Below are 25,246 nucleotides of genomic sequence, written 5' to 3'. Positions count from 1 at the left end.
ACATACAGATAGGTGATGTGTGGCTGTATGTGGTGCATCCGCAGATGTTTTTTTTTTCTTCCTTCCAGGAGGATTGCAGCAGTCTGTCCTCTTATCTCTGCAAACATTGCCACGCTGATAACGAGGTCTTTCATATCCTATTTGTGCAAACACCCCCCAAGGACCCTCTCGCTGTCTAAACCCCTCTATATTCATAGGTGGAAGCCCATTGTGAAATGTTGCTCGGCTTTAATTTGATAGCAGATAAGAATAATCACAATGGAACTTAAAAAGTAATCTGAACTTTGCGGTCCCTTCACGTCTGAGCGTGAGCCAGCGCCGGCTGCACAGGGGCTGGTGTGGGGAGGTGGGAGGTTGTCAACTTTGATTAGTCCCCAGACAGCTTGATGGAGAACGTAAGACGTGTGGAGAAAGGAAACATAAAAGAGAGTGGAATCAGTGATCCAAGGTAAACTAGTTAGTGCTCAAGTCTGCATGGGAATGATGGCAGTGACATTGACAGGGCTGCACTGTGTGTGATTCATACAGATCTATTCCTATCGGTCTCTGTGACTTCCACACACAAGGGGAGGAGTACGACAACTCTGGGGGGATGGCTAGGGATATAGGAGCCCAAATCCCACTGAAAATCTTGTGTCTGTCCCTTTCCTTTTTTCACTCACTCCTTAACTGTGACAAGCCAGTGTCACAAGGGAAAGGGCCACTGATGTCTGTCACCATAATCAGATTACTTTTTTCAAGTAACTAGTAAAGTAACATTACTTTAATTTACAAGTAAACATCTGAGTTACTTTTTCAAAAAGTAACGCCAGTTACTTTGTTTTCCCATTTATTGACAAGTCTCCTGTCCCCATATTGGGAGAAATCAGAAATACAGAGGCATTGAGTACACTGTGTGAACATGATGTAGTTCTAGACTAAATGTGCTGAATGTGCATTAATTCATCCCACTTGCAAAAAAAACTGATTTAGTATTCAACAAAATTAATTAAAACCGTGAAATGCAAACTTAGAACATGACGCAAACTTGCAATAATTAAATGTTAAACAACACAAATGTATGTAATCCCATTTTATTAACTAATGTCTTTGCTGCTGACCTTTGATAATCCAAATCAACCATACTAATAAGCAAAAATGACTTTAGATAAACGAACAGTTGTGCTTCATTGTTTTGTTTTGTTTTATTGCTGGAGAGTGTTGAACCTTCTCCTGCGTTCTATTGTACAGACGTGAATTTACTTTTCCTTCAGCCTGAGGTTTATTCATTACACTTTTTGGTGTGAAAGGGCTTTTACATTTGCTATAAATAGATCTTATATTAAAAACAATCAAGCCCTGCTCATATTTTAAAAGTAACAAAAGTAACGTAACCCATTACTTTTCATAAAAAATAACTAACGCAAGTTACTTTTTTAGGGAGTAATGCAATATTGTAATGCATTACTTTTGAAAGTAACTTTACCCAACACATACCTAGTTGTGGTATGCCAGCTCTATCTTGCAATGGACACATGCCACAACGTTCTCTCTACGTTTGCCCGTGCCCTCAGATCAAAACACTGCTGACTCCTTGCAGTATGCGATTTCAGACGCAGCGCATGTGTCTCCTTCCGCTTTGTGGGTGACGTAAACGCGTTGTGTCACATAAAAAAATAATAATTGTGAAAGAACCTGACGTGAGATTTAAAATAAATTAAAAGAGGCTTCGAGGCAGAGGAATTTGCCTCGATCATTTTTTGTAATCGAGTTACTCGAGGAATTGTTTCAGCCCTACTATAGAGGCTTGCCTTTTAAAGGCTGTATTGAGCAGGCATATCTGTGCATTCATCTGTACATTTAGATCAAATATGGGAGTTAATCAAGAGGAGAAAAGCATACGTTGCACACATAATGAGCTGTGGTGCTTATGTGGGCAACATCAGTTTGAGTTTGGCTTATGTAATCATCTCCTCTTCATAATTTCCTGTAATTGTCAAGTCAACTTAATGAACTAAAGTGCTAGAGAGAAAAAAAAATGAAAAGTGTTTCACCGCATAGGCATTGTCTGTCACTGCAATTAACTGCATTAAGATAATATGTGTAAATATATCATGCATATGGCATGTGTATGTAGACGATCCATAAAAAAAAGCGGTTTATGTACATACATATATGCCATCTATTTGATTCCAGTCCATTCAAATAGAATTCAAGAAAAATTAAAGTTGTAAACCAGGCAAGTAGGAATATCAGTTTAATGTGCTTCAAGTCACAGAAAATGTAAATCAACCAAATAGGTCAATTGCTATTCCCAAAACTGTGAAATCAACAATTACCTTTCTCTGGTACAGCTTTGTAAGAAAGCTCAGGGGGACAATGTAACAAAATAAAATCTAATAAAAGGCATATCTGAAACTAGAGCTATCAGAAAACAAGGTGTTTTAATAAGAAACAGTCAAAGCATCATCTTATTAAAGCATTTGCTAGACCTGCCAATGCAAACTAATACAATTCATCACACAGGCCAACTAACAACATGAGCCCACTGGGCTGGTTTTGGGAGTTTAAATGGAGCCTCATATTTCATCATGTCACTGAGTGAATACAAACATCTTGGAGAGGCATTTAAGCTCGGAGGAGGAGTTCACAGAGGGGAGGGCGTTTAGTTGATAAGAAGAGGAAGAGAATGTACTGAAGAGCAAAGGTATGGAAAATTGCCTTTCAAGTTGTTTCAGTCAGGGTGATCTTGTCCCTGAGCTTTGAGTACTAAAGGCCTTATCTTCAGGATGAGCTTGAGAAAGAGCCTCCCCTGCTAATGCTCACTGTCTGGGGCTAAATGCAAGCAGATTTGGCCTTTTTGCTGGAGACCATGTGGAGAAGACCCTACTATAGAGTAGGGCTGTAGCTATCGAATATTTTCCTAATCGAGTATTCTACCAAAAATTCCATCGAGTAATCGGATAAAATGTGTTTTTGCGTAAAGTGCAACATTAATTATGCAAGAGAAAATGCATAGAATGCAATGCATACATAAAAAACATTTAATTATTACCCATTGTTTCTCTGTCTGTACTTGTACTGTGAGCAATGACTATAAAGTTGACAGATGAATTAAGTGCATTAAGAATAATGTTTGATTTTTTTGTTTGTTTTTTTGTAGTAGGCTATGTACATTCTGCTGAACAATAGTAATACATCTGACAAATAAGATTACTTGTCTTTAAACCGGACTTTTATTTTGACGGGTTGACGTAACTTACAGTTTTGCTCAGTTCATTAACAGAGACACGCAGAACAGAGGTGGAAAGAGTACAAAAAATATTCTACTCAAGTAAAAGTACCATTACATTAATGAAATTTTACTCAAGTACAAGTAAAAGTACCAGTCTAAAAATCTACTCAAGTAAAAGTAAAAAGTAGCTCATTTAAAATTTACTCAGAGTAAAAATTACTTAGTTACATTTTAACAGTGGGAGGGAGGCAAAAATGGGACAGGCCAAGGGTGTCAAACTCAGTTCCTGGAGGGCCACAGTCCTGCACAGTTTAGATATAACCCTAATTAAACACACCTGATCCAGCTAATCTTATCATTTAGGTTTATTTGAAAACTACATGATATGTGTGCTGGAGCAGGGTTAGAACTAAACTCTGCAGGGCTACGGCCCTCCAGGAACTGAGTTTGACACCCCTGGGATAGGTCTATTAATCTCAAACTAGTTGTTTTTAATTAAAGGAATCAGTTATTTAGAATAATAAAACATTTGGGCTGTTACCAGGCAAATCAGTATCAACAAACTCATCTTTTAATGCAGAAGATTCATTGGAAGTGGCATTTAGATGTATTACACTGTTTAGTGCAGGACAAGAATGCATTTAACCTGCAGTTACAACTGCATGAATAATGTTTTGACATAGAAGACATAAAATGTTGAATACTCATTTGAAATGATAAGAAATTAATTTAAAAAAAATCAAAAGATACTTTAAATGTGAAATTAAAATGGCCAGTATGTGTCAGCAAGTCACTGTTAATAAGTGAGTCATTGCGACTGAACCGAATCATTTAAACGGTTGATTCATTCAGAAACGAAACACTGTCACGTTGCTCAGAGACGCAAAACTGTGCTTTGGTGGCTGTGTTTGGAATTATTTTCTGTTGTAGAAATAGAGCTAAAAAAGGCAATATTGTGTCTGAATGCAAGTCTCTTAATTAACTTGTTTACTGAACTGTTATATATATGTATGTATATATTCATGATGATTTTTGGAGGAAAAGACGGCCTTCTTTGTGTGATTTTGATTTAATATATGAAATTACATAAATATGTGAATTTTCTGCCCCCTATATCTTCAATTTTGTGATCATTCTAAATGCATTTTAGGAGACTGGATCACACAGTGAAAGAACACACTATAAATGCGCGCACATCATTAAAACAAAAAACATGATATTATCGCAGATGATATATATAGCACACTCCTCGCCACTGTCTTTTTGGCTAATTTGTGCAAAACCTCTTGCTAAAATGTCAAAGCTTCATTTTAACCACCAATGCAACGATGCAATTATTTAGCTAACCTCTACATTCTTGCGAAGGGTTGATGTCTTGTCGAGATTTTATAAGCTGCTAGTTTGGTCTTCCTAGGCAAGTACAGCTTACACTGCATAATAGAGCATACATATGGCCAGGGGTTCACTTAATTTCTTTGAGTTCAACTTCAGAATATGACGGGGTTTCGCTTTCAGCGGTGTCTGCACCACTAACGCCTGTTTTGACCGTCTGCACCTTTCTTGTGATTTTAGCGCCAGTTTGCCCTCCTGCCCGTTATTTACTGCCGTAGTTTCCAGGGAGCGAATTTTTTTTTTTTTTTTACTCAGTAATTATTGTGTTTTAAAATGTAGCGAATTACAATACTTTAAACAAAATATACTTAAGTAAAAGTAAAATTACAGATTTAAAAAATTACTTTAAAAAGTATTAGTACACAAAAAAGCTACTCAATTACAGTAACGCGAGTAAATGTAATTCGTTACTTTCCACCTCTGACGCAGAACATGCAGGATTCATATTTAAATAGACTGTTCCGGCTTAATATTTACAGATATTAGTCCATATCGTGATTTGATGTAAGTGTAATGACCTATTTTTGATTAATTCATTCAAAATTTGGCAAATTTCCGTGCCATTCCGCATTAAACTGTAAAAAGTCCGTTTTTATGACTGGATTCCGCGATTCCCTCCGCGTTTTCTGCATTGCGGAAATCATAGGGCCTTAGCTGTGGTATGCCAGCTCTATCTTGCAATGGACACATGCCACGACGTTCTCTCTACGTTTGCCCGCGCCCTCAGATCAAAACACTGCTGACTCCTTGCAGTATGCGATTTCAGACGCAGCGCTTGTGTCTCCTTCCGCTTTGTGGGTGACGTAAACGCGTTGTCACATTAAAAAAAATAATTGCGAAAGAACCTGACGTGAGATTTAAAATAAATTAAAAGAGGCTTCGAGGCAGAGGAATTTGCCTCGATCATTTTTTGTAATCGAGTTACTCGAGGAATCGTTTCAGTCGTACTATAGAGGTTTGCCTTTTAAAGGCTGTATTGAGCAGGCATATCTGTGCATTCATCTGTACATTTAGATCAAATATGGGAGTTAATCAAGAGGAGAAAAGCACACGTCGCACGCATAATGAGCTGTGGTGCTTATGTGGGCAACATCAGTTTGAGTTTGGCTTATGTAATCATCTCCTCTTCATAATTTCCTGTAATTGTCAAGTCAACTTAATGAACTAAAGTGCTAGAGAGAAAAAAAAGTGTTTAACCGCATAGGCATTGTAAAAGTCTGAAGGTGAGGTCTGGCCACTCTCAGGGGGAAAAAAACGTACAAAAGCTGCCACTGTGGCAGTAACCTTTTAAAAGGTACTGTGATGGCTAAGGCCACACTTGTAGTAAGAATTGGGCTAGTTAATTTAAATTGTTCTAGACTTCTTTTAATTTAATTTATTTCTTTGTAGGAGAAATTTATTTTTTAAGGGATTAATTGTGATTAATTTTGTTTGTTTGTTTGTTTATAAATTTAATGTATTCATTTTGTCTCTTTTACCCCAAAACATTTAGTGTCAGTTGTACATGTTGTCTCTTATGCGCTCATTGAAGATCAAAGAGCGACACAATTCATTACTAGAGTGCACGCTAGTGATTGAATAAAACCACAACTACACAAGATATGGGTTATTATTTTCTTCAATTAGTTGAAGGATTGAGTATCTTACCCGTGGTTCTGCCGGGATCCACGACTGCAGCATGGAACCAAGGTTTGTAATTAAAACAGCGCGGCGTTTCCTGATGTCCTTTATATCCTGTGTTAGGAATTATGGGAAATGTAGTTTGTGTACCACAAGGGTCTGGATTGTTTTTTTAATTGTAATGTTGTTATAGTAAAGGGCGTTCTTTCCAGTTTATTTTATTATTGCTTTATGGTGAATGGAATTTAATGCTTATAGAATTTGTGTATATATTATACCTTTCTTTTTCATTTAGGTTTGATGTATGGACTTAAGTCCCCCTGTAATTATAAAATGGTTTGATCTGTTTTGTTAAAAGGGTGTGATTTGCCTAGGGCTGGGTCAGTTCTGGCGAGGGATCCCTGGAGAAACATCTTAGGCCCAGAACGCAGTAGCCTGTTAATTTTATTTATCAGTTAGTTTTCCTTTCCTTTCCTTTCCTTTCCTTTCCTTTCCTTTCCTTTCCTTTCCTTTCCTTTCCTTTCCTTTCCTTTTCTTTTGTTTTCCCATATGTTCTTGCACTATTGTGAACCGTATATGAGTGTGGCAGTTAATAAAATTTAATTTTGAAGATTCTATGAATGTCTCCTGAAGATTTTATGGAAGAACTCTGACAGGTACTAATACTACTTCGATACTAATCTGAACACTAAGTTACTAATATACAAATGAATACTTTAGAAAGTATACTGCCCCAGGGACAGCTTTTGTACCTTTTTATTTCTGACAGTGCAGGTACAGCATGCATTGGTGCTGTCTTGTGGGCTGTAGAATGTAATGTGTGCATCACAGTAGGACAAGATGTGCAATAACACCCTGAGAGGCCAACAGAAGCCCACACAGAGTGAGTGGAATCAGTGTGGCCTCCCCCACCTGAAGCCCATTTCCAGATAGGCAGGTGGTCCCTAGCAGGGTTAAGTATAGGTGTGCTGTCTATACAATCAGCACAAGTGTTTCCTTTGGCTAAGCACCACATTGAGATAGAAATAGATTCGCTGTTGTTTTCTCACCTATGAATGAAGGAGAGCACAAACCTGTTCAGATGTAAACCCGATTGCCGTGAGCATGAGGATTAATGTAAGATTCCTAATGATCGGAGACAGTAATTGAACATACTGAGAAAGTATACCCACCAAAACACCCCTACCCCGCACACACAATTAAAATCAGTAACAGTGTTGCAAAAAAAAAAAAAAAAAATACAGAATTAAATTCTTCCATTAACCTATTTCTGAAAAGGATCTTGTATGCTCCCAGAAGTTCAGTGATGCCCAAAGAATCACAATTTAGATGATTATTAATTAGCGGTGTGCCGTTCTTCCAATAACATGCTCGAAATAACCGCAAAGGTGAAACGGTAACATATTGTTTCTGCGGTTTTCCTTTTAGTCTGGAAGATCAGAGCGCAGAGTCAGATGTGCCAGACATGAAACTCAGCTTGTGAGAAAAGGAAGGTCAAAGAGCCAATGACACATGGCGACCAGCTAAATAGCTTAATTTAACCTCAACGGGAAACAGGCTTTTTCCTGGAGAGAAAAACGATTAGGGGAGGAAGCAGCACCTCTGACTTTCCTTAATTCAAATCTTTCATTCATTCCAATTAGCCTTTTCCCCAGGCCCTTCACACTAAATTCAGCCTGTCAATCTGTCTGCATTTTACTAGTAGCCTACAAAGAGTTCTTATACTAACAGCAAATGCCACAGTTTTAAAGCTCTGGCTATGAACCAATTCTAGGATTCTAGGAAATTTTATTTTGGTGATGTGATCTGTTAACAATTTCTTTGTATAAATTATCATCTTTGCCGCAAGTTATTTTCCTTTTAAAGAACCCCAAGCACATTTAATGTGGTCCATGTGACTTGTGCACTATTATGCAAGCCAAAACTCCCTGGGACAAAGAATGAAAGCTTACACCGAAACTCATTTTAGTGATAAAAAAAAAAAAAAAAAAATCAGTTAACTAGGAATGTCAAAAATGATAAAAGAATTGCTTAAAATAATAATAATAATCTGATACTTTTTGTGTTCCATATGTTTGGAATGATACAAGGGTGAATAAAAAATTAAATTGTTCCTTCAAGAGTACTACTTCAGATTAAATCCTACAGTAAACTACTAATAATCTACAAATCACTCAATTTTAACAGGATATGAAATGAATTTCATCCGTTACCACACATTTGAGATCTTCGTATCAATTGAGAGACTTAAAATACTGTCCAAGATTCTGGATATGTCTTTATGAATGATGTGTGTGTCATCTTCTAGCCTCCCTTGTTGCACCTCTAAACGCAAAAGCAATTTCCTTCCAGGATCCTGAAGAAAAAGTGAAAGAACTTGACCTTTACTATGACAGAAATTTCCTTTCAAGTAAACAGGCTTCTCACCACCAACCTGTGACAGAGGCTCACATTTATCACCAGCCCTGATAAAATCTTTTCGGACCTGAGGGAGAACACTTTCCCAGCTGCTCACCAAAATACTCCACTCTGAGACCTTTGAGAGATTCAGACCAACATAATTCTACAGATATGGACATTTGCACTGTAATGGCCACAACAATTAAATTATTTAATTTATTTTTTACATTTAGTTATTTAGTTAAAAGTGGTTTCTTTGAAATACACTGAAACAGACAATACCCTACTTTTGGTCAGCAACATCAGCCATTTGGATTTTAGGACAGATCCAGTGGACTGTTTAAAAGCAAAATGGGACAGGCCTCTATGGTCCACTCTCTCGGCAGTGCACATAATAACCGCTGTGTTCGCAATAGCGGCATACTTCAGGCTATGGACATTATTCCACCTTTGTAATGTAAAGCACATCTTAAAATGCAATTGCCTTTGCTGGCGACAACAGCGGGGGGCAAAATAAAGGCCTTAACAGGTCAAAGAACTCCAGAGGGACTTCATTCACCTTGCAAGGGCACTGAATTTATGGGATCTCTAGACCATAAACGCAAACTCTTTGGTCTGGAATAAACAAGCTTGTGTTGCTTTGAATAAATTAACGGTGGAAACTATTTCAGTTCAGTTTTCAGTATGGCTAAAAAGTTGGTAACAAGGTTGCTAACTAGATTCAATGCTTCAGTAAAACCCAATGACCTTATTTCCAAGTGCACTATAGGGACAATTTAAATGGTAATACATTACAAGTTTAATGTCAGATGTATGCAATAAAACGTTCACTTTTACACACAATGGCTTTGGAATCTATATCATTCTGTTCAATGAAACAATCATGAAGAATGTTCGCATCTCTGAAGATAATTGTTTTCAAACTTTAACTACAGGATTTAATTTGCAGACTTCTTGAGAAGATGAAATGTTATTCAAAACTACCTGTATTATCCATTTTTTACAAGGTTGAAAAGCTAGTTGCACATGTATCCTTCTGTGTCTATCACAAGGCAGTGGGCGTAAAATGAATAGCACATTCAAAATACAAGGTCTTCTTTTTATACAGGGGCAAATTCAATTTGATCACAGAAATCAAAGGAAGGGCATGACCTCGCAGCATTTACAAGATTTCAAATAATTCACTTTTCCACCACAGTATTATAAATTAGCCTGTCATATAGACTGGTCAAAACACAAGCCCTGCGGGAACCTTGGATCAGGGATATTTATTTTATATTTTCTATGAAATACAAAGACTTCTGCTCTTCAGACATATTTCAAACCAGTTTGACTGGCTAATCATTCTAACCTTCTATGAAATGAACACATTTAATTGTGCAGAGGATTCTGCTCATATGTAGCAGGTAAATCTTTAATTATGATCTTCAGATGAAAAGATTAAACAGGCAGTCATAAGGTAATATACTGAAAGTATTGAGGTGACATTCACCCCATGATCACAGACTCCATTAATAGACGTTTCAAATTCTTTGAAAGTGTAAAGTCACTCTATGCTCCCCTGCGGTATCCACAGCTCTCCTGATATACATATATCGTGTTATATTTGTCTTTCTCTTTGCACACATATCTAGTTCATCATGCTATCAGATTGGAAGTTACATTCATACTTTACCATAAGGCTGCCTACGGGTTCAGGATAACTAGGTTCATTTCTGAGAACTAACAGTGGATGGGCATATATGTCTTTGCTTTGGTAGAAATGTCTTGGTATTAGAGAACATTGGGGACATTAAGCTCTAGGAATCCCAGCTCCAAACCCTGTGCTAAGCAAACAGAAAGACTAAGCCATTTTTGAATTATTCTCTAACAATGGCAATGAACAGCATATTTATTGTAATGAAGATAAGCTATAGTTTTTAATGAAGAAATATCACCTCCCTCCATCAATTATGCCCTTTAACTAATAGCAAAGGTTCTTAAAGGCAGCAATACACTGATCTGTATCTGTAACAAACAAAAGCGTGAATCAGGCAATAAAACACTTTTAACTTTTAGTTTAACTTTTTAGTTGGCTCACTGCCAGGATAATGGACAAATTACAAAACTACTCAGAACTGAAAAGGGATTCAGATATTGTTCACATTTCTGTTAGGTTATAGAAGTGTTAAAAGTCAGTATATTTCTGACATGTATCATAGAAGATAAACCTAGTAAGCTCATAAATTTGAAAGATATGAGCACCAGTGCACCAGAAAAGATAGCCAAGGCTTACCAAAATAGGAGTTTTTATAAAGAGACAGATTTAGCCTTCAAAAATATGCTTATTTGAATGGAAGGTTTAGGGACATTCAGCAATCTGGTCATCCTTGGCTAAACTAGTTGAGAAGTCATATGCAGAAAAAAACATAGATTAGCACTGGGCTTTAGATCAAACATTTATCAATGTTTATTTGTGCATCTTCAAACTCTAGAACAAGAGAGGTTTTATTAAAATTGGCATGCAGTCTTCGCAGATACTTTAGAATACACCAAATGCTTTGAAAAGTCTGGAATGGTCACATAATACCAGGTCTCTTTTGAATGAGAGAACTACAGAGAGCATTTAATATAAAAAGCTTATTTTCAAATTTTGCAAATCACACTTAATCGCAAGCTTAAAGGAGGACAACAGTAGAGCTGAGATTCATGAGGACCCATATCAATTACATCAATTATTCAATTATCAAAGTACCCATATGAAGACATTTGAAACCTTCATCATGTAAAAAGCAGATGTTTTACTCTCTCTTTAGCAAACAGAAAACAAAAAGCAGTGATATACCCTGTCAGAACAATGGACATAGCAGTGGTGGGAGGGAATAATGATGAAATTGAGCATCCTACCTTCTCAGTTAACAACCAAAAGGGGATGCTAAGATTTTTCATAGCAGGAAAAAGCCCCTTCCTTCCCTCTCAATCACACTGACTAATTACCAAGCTAACGCAGTTAGTCACGCATAATGGCAGAGCTGAGTGAATGGAGCCTCATAAGACAGCTGGACTATTGCCCTCAAGGACATGAACCGGAGTTCTCTTCTCCAGACGCCATGAATACAAACCTACGCAGAGACATGCAGAGCCTATAAAGTTTGTTTGTGGGTATTTAGTATCCCATCTAGGCTAGCCTGAACCCACAAGCTTTTTTCCAGTTGAAGGTCAGAGAAGGGGTAAGCGGTCATTTGGAATGAAAATCAAGCCATTCACTCTTTCCTTTATTTTTCACTGAGGACTTGCAGCTTTCGATGTTTGCCTACAAAACTCAATAACAAACATCAGGAAGAGAGAATCTTATCATAAAATTTCTAGTCATCTGCATTAACACATTACGGTATGTATAAAATGGGTTTGCCTGTTACATTAAAATTCCTCTGGGTTTATAGTAAATACTGCAAGGTGACCCGTGTTAGACAACTTACTTTACAAAGGGAACCAGATCAAAGGTAGGATCTGATCTTGTCAGCTTACATACTGTAACAAAACACCAGGATTTTCACTGTCAGTGAAATTTTATATAAATACAGTTACATAAGCCATGTCAGGGGTGTTGCATCAGAGCAAGAGATGCAGTAGAACCTTAAAAAATTGTTTTATGAATAAAACAAAATAAACATTAAGAAATATATGTCAGCTATTCTATATATGGATACAAGAGTTTCTAAATGAACACCGGAAGGCATTGTCTCTTCATCTATATGAATGGTTTATTAGATCCAAATGGGTGAAACTGATGGAATCAGACCAAAAAAAAAAAAAAAAAGTATGACCCATCCAGCACTAGACAATTTTTTTTCCAATCAAATGCTCTCTAGAAAGAGAATGTCCAGCCTACTAATACCAGCAATGGACTAGAAAGCGGCAAATCATGTCTCATGCTGTGGTGTAGGCTGATTTAAGTCAATAATTAGTCAATAAATAAATAAATTATTACCTTTGCTGTCATCTAACACTCCCTTGGTGTTTTTAATATTAAAAAAAAACTAATAATAAAGATAGCATTATTACCACACTAAAAATAAACAACACTATTCAAATCATTAGCAATTCTAAAAATAGAAATACATATTTTTCATACTGTACATTATAATGCTGTGATTCCTAAATCCACTGTTGCATTTTAACCAGTAGTTTTTAGAGGTTTATTTTCAATGTATATAGACAAAACAGTATTACATTTTAAATATTATAATAATTATTGGCCACACACACACACACAAATAAATAAATAAAAGGATTATTGGCATTTCCATTTAACTTCTAAACAGTGCAACCATCTTCAATATAGTTGCCTATACCACACACCACAGAGATCTATCTATCATACCATCTATGTGGTGAATGAATAAATGCATTTTATTCATGTTTCCTGTCAAAAGTAACGAATATGTCCAAGGGACAGAAGCAGCGATCATGTGACCCAAATGTAATTTCCAAGTGAAGCTGATGTAAGGACACCCTCTGTGGCGAGCAAGAGCCTCTTTCTCTTGATTTAAAGGGCTCTCTATTAGCTGTCGCACCAATAGGGCGTCCGCCAGCTTGATTGCACATCAGATTCAGAAAAAACAGCAGAGATGTGTGAAGTGGGCATTCCAGTGTCTCTGTGCAATAGCAGCACTAGTTTCTAGAGGCATATTAGGACAGCGGCACTATTTTAGTGCGACACTCAAGCAATCTCTCAGCTCCACAGACCTGAGAAGATTACCTGGGGAAAAGGAGGATTTCTATTTGCATGATAACTGCTGAATCTAGTCTGCTTTATTCTTTATTAGTTACAGTACGACCTTCTTTCATTCAGTGACACAGTCGGAAAGAGATGTGCAAAGACTGTGACTTACCCGATGGAAGCGTAAGCCAGATGCTCTCACACACACAGACAATGTCATCTTTAATGAACTTCAGGTCATATCAAATCAACTGAGTCTGAAGTCATAAACTTTTATGATTAGTCGAAATAGATCATCCACAGCAGATGAGCTGCAGTGTTTTCTCTGCACTGTTATTTCCATGCACAGCTTCTCATCTCACAGATCTGAGTGTGCAGCTATAGGTGCAGGGAAGAAGGGGCTAAAATATGAAGAGAGCAAATAACAGTTATGACCATTAAAATAAAGAGAAATTAAGATCATGTCTTGTTTTGGAACACAAAGGCAGACATTTTGAAGAATGTGCTGGTTGCTCTTTTCCGTACACATACTATGAATGTGAGGAACAGAAGAAAATTTTAATAATTATTTACAGAAAATGTTAATATCTACCTTCACTGTTTCTTTGTAATAATTTGTGAAATTTTAGTTGTTACTAATAACATTTAACTTCCGTGAGCTGTTAACCACAGCAACAGGATCACTGATTTGGAATATATTACACAAGTCACATGGACCACTTTTATGTTACTTCATGTTATTGTAAGACTACAGTATAATGCACATATGCACATTGCCTCTTGTATCTTAATATTTAAGACATTATTTGCACATTATTTTCCATTCTATATTTAATTCCACAGTATACTTGTTTTTTTTTTTATTCTTATACTTTTATTGTTTACTTTTATTTCATTCTTTCATAGCTATATTTATGTATATTTTCATCTGTGTTGTATTCTTTAATAATTGCACTGTCCATGGAGCGGACCTGACTCACATTTCACTGCTGGTCATATATGCTCAATATAATTGTGTATGTGACGAATAAAAATCTTGAAACTTGAATCTTTTATAGTGCTGTTTCATCCTTTGTGAACCTTAAAAAGAGTTTGAGTTGCCATTCACTGTAATTTTAATTTTTGAGCAGACTACACCTTGAAATGCTATTATGTTGATTTATAAAGTCATAATGTTGAAACAATGATCTCACTGAGATATTGGGGGGCTAATGGATTAAAGACTCATAGATTATACTATGCCATTATTGTCTTCATTCCTAATCTCATTTCACAGGAGACTTCAGATAAAGGAGATGTTTTTCTCTACAGAGAAGCTCCGCATCTCTCCCTAAAGTGGCCTGACTTAAATAGATGGCTGACTCCAGGTTTATAAATCCTCTGGAGTCCTGATATAAGAAATATTTGTGATCCATATAAACAATATGCATGAAGAAGTGCAGGTGAATGAATGAATGAATGAAATTAACTGTGGGTTATGCAGAGACTGACAGTCTAGTTTCAAGAAAAATTGGCAAAAAAAAAAAAAGCTTCCTCAAAGATTTTTGCAGAAACAAGAAAACGATTACAAGAAAATTGGCATCTTAAATTCTATTATCTCAAAACAATTAAATATCACTTTTTCAAAATAATTTGGTAACCTCCAAAGAGGGTTATCAGTCGTAACAGGAATTTAAAGCAGCAGTAGCAGATTGTCTCCAGGAAGAGAATTAGGCCCAAAACTACTACTTGGCTGATGGTTTTGTCTTTATTAGTCTAATTCGTTTGGATTGTTTTCAAACATGGCTGACGCATTTTTTGACAAGGTGTAATTAATTACTATGCAAATGGTTTCAAGCAACACCCTCTAATTTTGGCAAGAGCAGGCGGCGTCTCCGTCTGGGTTTTGGAAATTCTTCAGAAAAAAGTTTTGCTCAAGTGTAGGCAATCATGTGGAGAACTTGATTTCACAATGACATTTCTCCAGGAGATAAAAGAACAATAATAGGACACAAGGCCAGGTGTGGAGCCATGTGTTTTGAAGTCTCCATCTCTGTGTTCTCTCAGGAAAATATAATTTAAATTTAATTCAGCCACATAGACACACACAAAAGTTTTTATTGTTTTTGAAAGAAGTCTCTCATGCTGGCCATTTATTTAACGAACTAACACATAAAAAAAACAGTAATGATGTAAAATATTAATACAATTTATAATAACTGTTTTTTATTTTAATATATTTTAAAATGCAATTTATTCCTGTGATGGTAATTTTCAGCATCATTACTCCAGTCTTTATTGCAGTATAATCCATCAGAAACCATTCTAATATTCTGATTTGGAGACTTCTTTCAAAAACAAAAATAAATCTTAATTATTCCAAACTGATAAGCAGTAATGCATGCAACCAAGTATTCATTTATTTATGTTCGTAAAGCTTTCAGATTAATATTAAAACAAAAATCCTGCTTAAACTTACAAAATTAAAACAAATTACACATTTAATTATATACATCTGAAAACACATACAAATAAGTGTTGAATTTAGTTCTGAGAAAAGCTTTGGCATCAATTTATTGCTAATTATTTTGATATTTTGTTACCATAATGAAATTTATTCATATTTTTAAGCATGACACAAGTGTTTGTATATGTCTTAAGGACACTCCAAAACTGACAACACTCATACAGGAGGATTGTTTATTTTAATGCTTGAAAATCTATAGCAGCCACTAAGATTATGAAGGATTTCACAACCATCCGTACCTATTTATAGTGTCTGATGCTCCATGAACCATGAAATTAATAAAAAGCATGCTTGGTAATTGCCTGGAAACCAAGTGCCGAGGAAAAAAACTGCTTTGAAATCAACGGCATCAGTTGCGGTTTCTAATAAGTTGTCACATCATTTTCGTTAACCTTCATGCAATTAAACATAAGGAAGGTTTTTGATCGGTGGACGGCCTGATAATGGAGAAGGAAGAAGAATGCAGTGACATGGACGTGGCCTCAGCAGATTGGATCTCATAGTCAGCACTCTCAAAGATCACTCGGCACATTTGAATGATGCCTAGAGAGAAAACATCAAAATCAAATAGCCTTTCTCAAAGAAGCTGAGGGCAGAGCGGTTAGTCTGAGAAAAATATCCACCTCAAATAAGTGGACATCATCAGTCCTCCCGAGGCAAGAGTGAAAGGAGAAGGACGTAGCCCTATTGAAACTCAGGATGTGGCATTACTCTTTGCCTCCGGGTAAAAATAGCACTCTGATGAATTCAATCGCCGAAAGCTTATCGTTCACATTTATAAACTGAAGAGTACAAAAGTCTATCGGTGAATGACAGTGAATGTGTTGTTATCCTAATGATTGCTTGGAGAAAGGGCAGACGGGGACTGCAAGGAGACTTGCGAAGAAAATAGGAACAGAAATCCACTTGGCTTTTCCAGGTGAACGATCAAAGACGAGGGAATGAGAGAAGAGCGGGCGAGTGTAATAACCAGTGCCATAGGTCCTGCCGTGAGCGATGAGCAGCTCATTGGACGCCTACGGAGGTCAGTGGGGTCACCGTGCTCACACTGGAAGGACATTGATGTGTTCTTCAAATGTATCCGCATTCATAACAGAGGACAAAATCAAAGTCTGGCAAATAAAAAAAATTATGCAAAGTTCAAAATGTCAAGGATAAAATGCTGCACAATAATAAGAAAATCCCCATATTGCATCACTGAAGGGTGTCGATTTTAGCTTGAAGTGTTTGCAGCTACAATTCCTTTTTTTAACTCTGAGATATTCACACACTTGACTCCGTTAAGTAAGAATCCCTATGGAAATCTGCCGGCATGCTCTGCGTAATAATTGCATGCTAGATACAGCGCTCCAAAATCCTTTTTAACTTGCCAGTGCAAATGGAAAACAGTCAGTTCATTTTGCTGGTATTTAAAGGGTTGTTATTCACTCAGTTTTATCTCGCACCCCTTTGACAGTTATTGCATTGTGTGGCAAAGCTGGAAGGGATCAAACAGCATTTTGAAATGTGCCATGTTGTTTCAACATTACAAAGGCTCTTCAAAGCATGGAGTCTTATTAAAAAATCACTCTCACCATCGTAACTCTGTGGGAGTTTAAGTAAAAAAACAAAACAAAACAAAACAAAAAATAGATGAACAATAACACCTCTGATAAAAAAAAAAAAATAGTATAAGTAGAAAAAAAGGTTTCAAAAATCCAGACACATAGACTGAGAAGTGTCAAAAGTAAACTTTTCTCTTTGAGGAAGTCCCTGTACTGTAAATCCTTGACAGATATATCCAATCCATCCTGCTTTGCATGTTTGTTTGGATGCATGTTTGTAAGCAGCTGCTGAGCTGGTGCAAGTTTAGTATTAGTGATTCAACACTGCCTCACCTGTTCATATGCAGAACTGCAGACTGTCCTCTACACCAGAGAGGCAGTTCCGACTGAAATAGAAGTCATAAGCAGTTGATAAATGTCAATTATCAGAATTTATTAAAAAGATCATAAAAAATGTGCAAATTAAGACTACACTTTTTTCATACACTATTTTTTTATGTTTTTACCAGAACAGGATAACAGCATATCTCTTTCTGAATGTTAGATATGTTCTCCTATTAGTTTTCTCATTCATAAGGAATAGTCAGCAGAATGATCCCAGTCAGCCATGCTAGTTCTAACTATCCTTTCTCCTTCGAACCTATTCCAGGATTTCTTACCTTCACTGATAACGCAGTAACAGTTATAAACAATACTATTTATTTTTAAGGTCATGAAATAATTTAATATCTTCCAACAAGCTATAAAATCAAACTAAAAATGAATAAAATGACACAATATTTAATAAAACCTCTAAAGCTCCTGAATGAGATGAACTCTGCTGGTATTTCATCTATATTCCAGTCCAAACAAACCCGTCTATGCTAAACCAGACAGGTCAATAATAATAATGTGCCTACAATGAAAGATGGCACCTCCACTCTCACCCCAAAGAGCCTCCAGTATAAAGAATGACTTTTTCCTTCAGTGATATAGCATTATGGGAGTGTTTGACAAGGGCCTCTATGCCAATGGCAGTACTGGGCCAGTGTGTAATATCTCACATGGAAATGAAAAACATGGCTCCATCACTGCAGAGAGGCTGAAATTCATGAAAGATTTCAAGTGAATGCCCTTTAGACTTACCTTTAATATGAGACATACTGTGATTATGTAAGTTAACATTTAACATGAGTAAAAAAAACTAATACAAATAACCGAACAAACGAACAAGCTACAGTATTCCATACAATATGCAATGTCTGTGTTTATTCAAAGCTAAGAAAGAAAGAAAGAAAGAAAGAAAGAAAGAAAGAAAGAAAAGAAATTACTACTACTAATACATATGTAAGGAATAATTGATGACGGGCTGTTGAATTATTGGACAATAATGCACACCCATGCACCTTATCATTTAAAAGTTTCTTATGATATATATCATAAGAAATACTCTCTTACATTTCACACTGTCCATTTGACCAAGTAATCTTGAAATAATGCTTGTCTATTATTTGGAACAAATGCATTCCCCGTAGCAAATAAACCATAACAATCTTGTAGTCAACAGGGTACAAAAAAATCAGAAAAGCAACAAGGAAAATGTCACAACAATTTCAGCCATCCTTCTTGGAAAGTAGCTCCACAAATTTCTAGAAGGGAAATAATGTGAGGGTGGGGAAAAGCAGATGGCAGTCACATCAAAAAGAATAAAAGTACCGGTGTTGAAATCCTGCCATTGTATATTTGGCTCTGCCTCGTTCTGGCAGGCCACTCTTCGTCTTCCTGGGTGTAAAGTCCTTGATTAGACTGGCATGGTGGACAGTTCCGTGTTAATTCTCCTGGCTTCAGAATCAGACACCCCCTTCTCTAGCATCCAAACAATAAACAAGAGATCGCCTGCTGTATGGAATAATCTCTTGTGGGCAAATATCAGGAGTCCTAGCAAACATAACTACCAATGTAAATGCTGTTGATCCAGAATTTGCTCTTTTTAGGACTTCAAATGGTGGAGGACATCCCTCAGGAGCAGCAAAGGTTATTGTGACGAGTGGGGCGGGGCCGAGGGACATGGGAGCGAGGCCGGTGGAGTGATTGGAGATGAGCTACACCTGTTCGACCCACCGGTCTCGAGGCCCACGGAGGAGATGGAAGGATATAAAACTGGAGCGACAACAGTGAAGGACGAGAGAGGACCAGGCCTGGGCTTTTAGTTGTGTTTTGGTTTTTATTTGCGCGCACTAGTCGTCCGTGAGGGGCTGGTGCGCTGTTTTGTGTTTATTTTGCTTTATTAAAATGTTGTTTGATTGTCCGACGGCGAGGAGTGTGCCGCCATGGACGCTCGAGGCGGTGGGCTGGAGCGAGTTGCCGGGGACGGGCGAGCTCGCTACCGGCCGCCCACAATAGGGAGGGGCGGCTGCCGTCCGTGAGGGAGAGGAGGAGTCTGCGCCGTTCGCCAGGTGGTCGAAGCCTGCTGCCATCCGCCGGAACGGGGAGGAGCAGGGAACGGGGGACTCCTGCCGGCTGCCCAAAACCGGAGGAGCCGTCGCCGTCCACCGGGCGGCGGAGGAGTGTCGTGCCGTCCGCCGAGGGCCGTTTAGTGCCACCGCCAGGCACCGCGGAGGAGATCGCCCAGATGGTGGAGGGCCGAGCAGCGGTGCGTCTGGGAACCGGATTTTTTATTTTTTTTTCCTCTCTCCCCTCTCTCGTCTCTGTCGCTCCTCCTTCCATCTCCTTTTCTCTCGCCTCGCCTGTCCTACCCCCAGGTTCCCGCAGGTCCCCGTGAGCACCCCCCCCAATGGAGTGGAATGGAATGGAATGGAGTAGAGCGCAGTCTCGGGAGTACCCCCCGGCCTGCGAGGGGCGATGGGGGTATGTGACGAGTGGGGCGGGGCCGAGGGACATGGGAGCGAGGCCGGTGGAGTGATTGGAGATGAGCTACACCTGTTCGACCCACCGGTCTCGAGGCCCACGGAGGAGATGGAAGGATATAAAACTGGAGCGACGACAGTGAAGGACGAGAGAGGACCAGGCCTGGGCTTTTAGTTGTGTTTTGGTTTTTATTTGCGCGCACCAGTCGTCCGTGAGGGGCTGGTGCGCGGTTTTGTGTTTATTTTGCTTTATTAAAATGTTGTTTGATTGTCCGCCGGTTCCCGCCTCCTTCTTCCCGATGATTGGCAAGGTTTAATTCATTACAGTTATAAAGGAGATTAGATTGCTATCAGTCTGGATGAGAGCTGCACACAGAGGTTTCCACATTGTAGATTATGGTGACAACAAAGAAACAAATCTTTGTTACTGCAAGTGAACAGACTAACCTTTGCTGATCTTGTTTTATGGATGAAATCACAAGATTCCCATGTGTCAGAACATGAAAGCTTGAAGAGGTATCTAGTGTGTCATAACCCCCCCCCCCCTCCACAAACACACACACACCAAAAAAAAGGCACAAACGCAACCACGTATTTACACATGGAAATGATGGCTGTTTGACTTCAAACTGGAACTCTCCAGGACCAAATCCATACATCCAATGACATATATCACACCTATAACATATATTAGGATAAAGATGTGGTGCTAATTTTGGTCCTGTATATGAATTAATTAAAAAACAGATTAAAAATGCAATTCATATATACAGTCACTGTTTTATATATACATTTTATATGACAATCAAGTTTTTAGATTTTATTTTGTCATTTTGTTATTTTCCTGGGACCATTAGGTGAAAATAAAAATGTCAGGCTAAAACAACAGTCCTGATCTTATAATTAAGGGGAAAATCCACATTAAAATAATGACATTATTGTAAATTATTTTTTTTAAAGTAGAATTTAGACAAAATACTTTATTATTTCTTAGGGGGAAAATAACAAAAGAGATGTATAAAATAAAAAGAGGAAATTATATTATAGAGAACCCCTGCAGACCCTCATTACCGAGTCTACAAGTCATCAGATAGGTTTTTTATTTTAATGACATTGCAATATCAGATCTGTTGATAAAACGTCATGTGGTGTGACTCCCCAAAACCTGAATAAATTAATCATTTATTATATTTACTAAATTAATAATAATAATAATACTTTTTTGAAAATGCTGAATGTGTACACTACATGAACTTTAATTCAAGGTATAAAGCACATTTACACCACATGACATTTTTATGTTTTCCTTTTCCTATTTGGCGCCTAAACTCTGGAATAACCTACCTTACATTGTTCGGGAGGCAGACACACTCTTGCAGTTTAAATCTAGATTAAAGACCCATCTCTTTAACCTGGCTTACACATAACATACTAATATGCTTTTAATATCCAAATCCGTTAAAGGATTTTTAGGCTGCATTAATTAGGTAAACCGGAACCGGGAACACTTCACATAACACCCTATGTACTTGCTGCATCATTAGAAGAATGGCATCTACGCTAATATTTGTCTGTTTCTATTTAACTGAACAGAGATGACATCACTGAATTCAATGATGAACTGCCTTTAACTATCATTCTGCATTACTGACACACTGTTTTCCTAATGAATGTTGTTCAGTTGCTTTGATGCAATGTATTTTGTTTAAAGCGCTATATAAATCAAGGTGACTTGACTTATGTTATTAAACATTTTTTCAGATGTTCAAAATTTTATGAAACTAATAAGAATACAAATATTGGATTTCTAATAATTTGCCACGTTTTAAACTAGATTTGTTAAAGAATATTCCTTTGTTTTATCATAGATGAACACTCTGTCATGTCTCTTACCACTCTGATTCCCCTCCATCAGAGCAAAAGCTAGCTCGCGAATTTCTTCACTTCCCACATGTTAATGAAAATTTTCAACATAAAAATGTGCTGCTGGACACAGTGTTGAGAAGTAAAATGTAATTAAAATAAAGTATATTGATTAAGCCACAGCACAGACTATAAATAACAGAAGCCATAAATAAGTGACAAGGACAGGTGAGTTGGCTGATTTATGCCTTTACTCCCGTAAACAGCAGAATAAATCATTCACAGCTATGTTCTTATTGAGTTATGAAGCTTCTTCGCATGCAAAATAATTGCTGCCTCTATGTCATCCTCTTGTCTTGTATATTTCCAAAGAATGGCTGAGTTGGTCGTTATGCGCAGAGATGCATTTGGAATAGATCTAGTTTATTGCTATTATTGTCCGGCTTTGTATTTTATTCTTCTAAATCCATTAAATGGTATAGAATATTTGTCAAGGACCGTGACCTCCATGCTGTTATCCATCAAAACAACATTTGGTTTCCAAATGCCTTCACTGAATGGCACCCATTCACTGCAGAGGATCCATTAGAAAAAAAAACTGTGCATCTTTGACTGTTAGTCTTAGATGGCTGAAGGTGAGGAAAGTTTTGGATGAGCTACAGTATTCCTTTAATAACAAGATTACATCAGAAATAGTGTTTTGATAGTGAATTCAATAGAAATCAATAGATACTGTGATCAGGAAATACTTTGATGTCAACAACTTTAAATGTAAATTTGTTTTAATGATGGAGACAGTTAATTTAGTGGTTTCACACAATGCTTTTATGATAAAAAAAAGCAACTTTTATTTTATTTGTATTTTTTATTTATCGATTGGTTGATTTTTGCACTGAGAAAAATTTTGTTAAATTAGAAAAAAAAAAAAAAAAAAACCTGTCATCCTATCGTTATAGCTTGACAGCTGTTTGGTGATTAATTTAACAAAAGACAATCATTTCCTGACTGTAATGGTTGTTGGATCAATATTACGTCATCATATGGGATATCTTAAGTGAATATCAACTGTATGTCTTTGACTATTGCTGGATGGAAACCACATGTGACATTATATAAAATCTTGCAGTACAAATATTGTAGTTTAAAAAAACATTTAACCTCACTGATCTGATGTTTGTATGCAGATTATTAATTTTGAATCTGTATTTTAAAAAAAAACATTCCAGGATAGACAGGCTCTAGAAACTGCCAGGGCAGAGCATATCAACAAACTCATTGAAAATAACCAGAACAATCCAAGGTTTTTATTTAGCACAGTGGCTAAATTAACAAATAACCAGACACCACCTGATTCAAATATTCCATCAATGTTTAATAGTAATGACTTTATTAATCTCTTCACTGATAAAATAGATAACATTAGAAATACAATAGCGAATGTAGATTCTACAGCGTCTAACACTTCAGTTTCATCCATCGCACCCAAAGATAAACTGCAGTGCTTTACAACTATAGGACAGGAAGAGCTAAATAAACTTATTCTAAAGCAACAACGTGTTTATTAGATCCTGTGCCCACTAAATTACTGAAAGAGTTGTTACCTGTAGCCGAAGAAACGCTTCTCAATATTATTAACTCGTCGTTATCTTTAGGTCACCTCCCACAACCATTCAAGCTGGCGGTTATTAAGCCTCTTATTAAGAAACCAAAACTAGATCCTAGTGAACTGGCAAATTATAGGCCTATTTCAAATATACCATTTATGTCATAAATTTTAGAAAAAGTTGTGTCTGCTCAATTGAGCTCCTTCCTGCAAAAAAAAATTATCTCTATGAAGAATTTTCAGGCTACACCATAGCACAGAAACTGCACTTGTTAAAATTACAAATGACCTGCTTCTTGCGTCAGATCAAGGCTGCATCTCGTTGCTAGTTTTACTTGATTTTAGTGCTGCGTTCGACACCATAGATCATGACATACTCATAGACAGATTACATAACTATACAAGGGCAGGCTCTAAGATGGTTTAGATCCTACCTGTCTGATTGCTACAATTTTGTTTATTTAAATGGGGAGTCATCTCATTTATCACCAGTAAAATGTGTAGTGCCACAAGGATCCGTCCTAGGTCCCCTTATATTTTCAATATACATGTTGCCCCTTGGTAATATTATTTAAAAATACGGGATTAGTTTCCACTGTTATGCTGATGATACTCAGCTATATATCTCAATGAGACCGGATGTAACTTCTAAATTATCTAAGCTAACAGAGTGTGTTAAAAATTTAAAACATTGGATGACCAATAATTTTCTCCTATTATATTCGGATAAGACAATAAAACAATAATTATTGGACCAAAAAACAGTACACAGAATCTTGTAGATTACAATTTGCAACTAGACTGATGTACTGTTACTTCCTCTACAGTCAAAAATCTGTTACAAAAACTACATTCTTCCACCTTAGAGAAATTGCCAAGCTACGAAACATGTTACCTGTTTCTAATGCATTCATGACCTCTAGACTGGATTACTGTAATGCACTTCTTGGTGGTTGTCATGCATCTTCTATAAACACGCTACAGGTAGTCCAAAATGCAGCAGCTAGAGTCCTTACCAGTTCAAGAAAATATGATCATATTACCCAAATTTTGCACTTGCTACCTATTAAGTTCCGTTTCAGTTACAAATTATCATTACTTACCTATAAGGCCCTAAATGGTTTAGCTCCTGCGTACCTAACTAGCCTTCTACCACGTTACAATCCATCACGCTCCCTAAGGTCACAAAACGCTGGACTTTTGGTAGTTCCTAGGATAGCAAAGTCCACTAAAGGAGGTAGAGCTTTTTCACATTTGGCTCCTAAACTCTGGAATAGCCTTCCTGATAATGTTAGGGGTTCAGACACACTCTCTCTATTTAAATCTGGATTAAAAATGCATCTCTTTAGCCAAGCATTTGAATAATGCATATCTTAAACTGTGACTGCAGTTGCATCTGATCAAATGCACATCCTTATTCTTTAGCTTGGATTAAACTAATTAATTTTACTTTGTTGGAACAGCACCTATGCTAATGATGCCTCTATTTGTTTCTCTGTTTTGGATTTACACAAGTTCCAGTCTGGATCCAGAACACCTGAGAAGAGATGATGCCA

The 25,246-nt window shown here is 37.1% G+C and overlaps 1 long non-coding RNA gene across 1 annotated transcript in view; it reads right to left on the bottom strand.

The window, feature by feature from the left end:
- The window catches only part of LOC132114198 (uncharacterized), a 35,622-nt gene extending 29,327 nt beyond the window's left edge, over positions 1 to 6,295 (bottom strand). The window contains exon 1 of the long non-coding RNA XR_009425257.1: positions 6,254 to 6,295. This is a non-coding gene — a long non-coding RNA (uncharacterized LOC132114198). The remainder of the gene's footprint in view (positions 1 to 6,253) is intronic.
- Positions 6,296 to 25,246: the final 18,951 nt, after the last annotated feature.

The sequence above is a fragment of the Carassius carassius genome, chromosome 33 (assembly GCF_963082965.1).
Source record: "Carassius carassius chromosome 33, fCarCar2.1, whole genome shotgun sequence".
Taxonomy (NCBI): Eukaryota; Metazoa; Chordata; class Actinopteri; order Cypriniformes; family Cyprinidae; genus Carassius; species Carassius carassius.
This window is presented reverse-complemented; position numbering and strand designations above follow the sequence as displayed.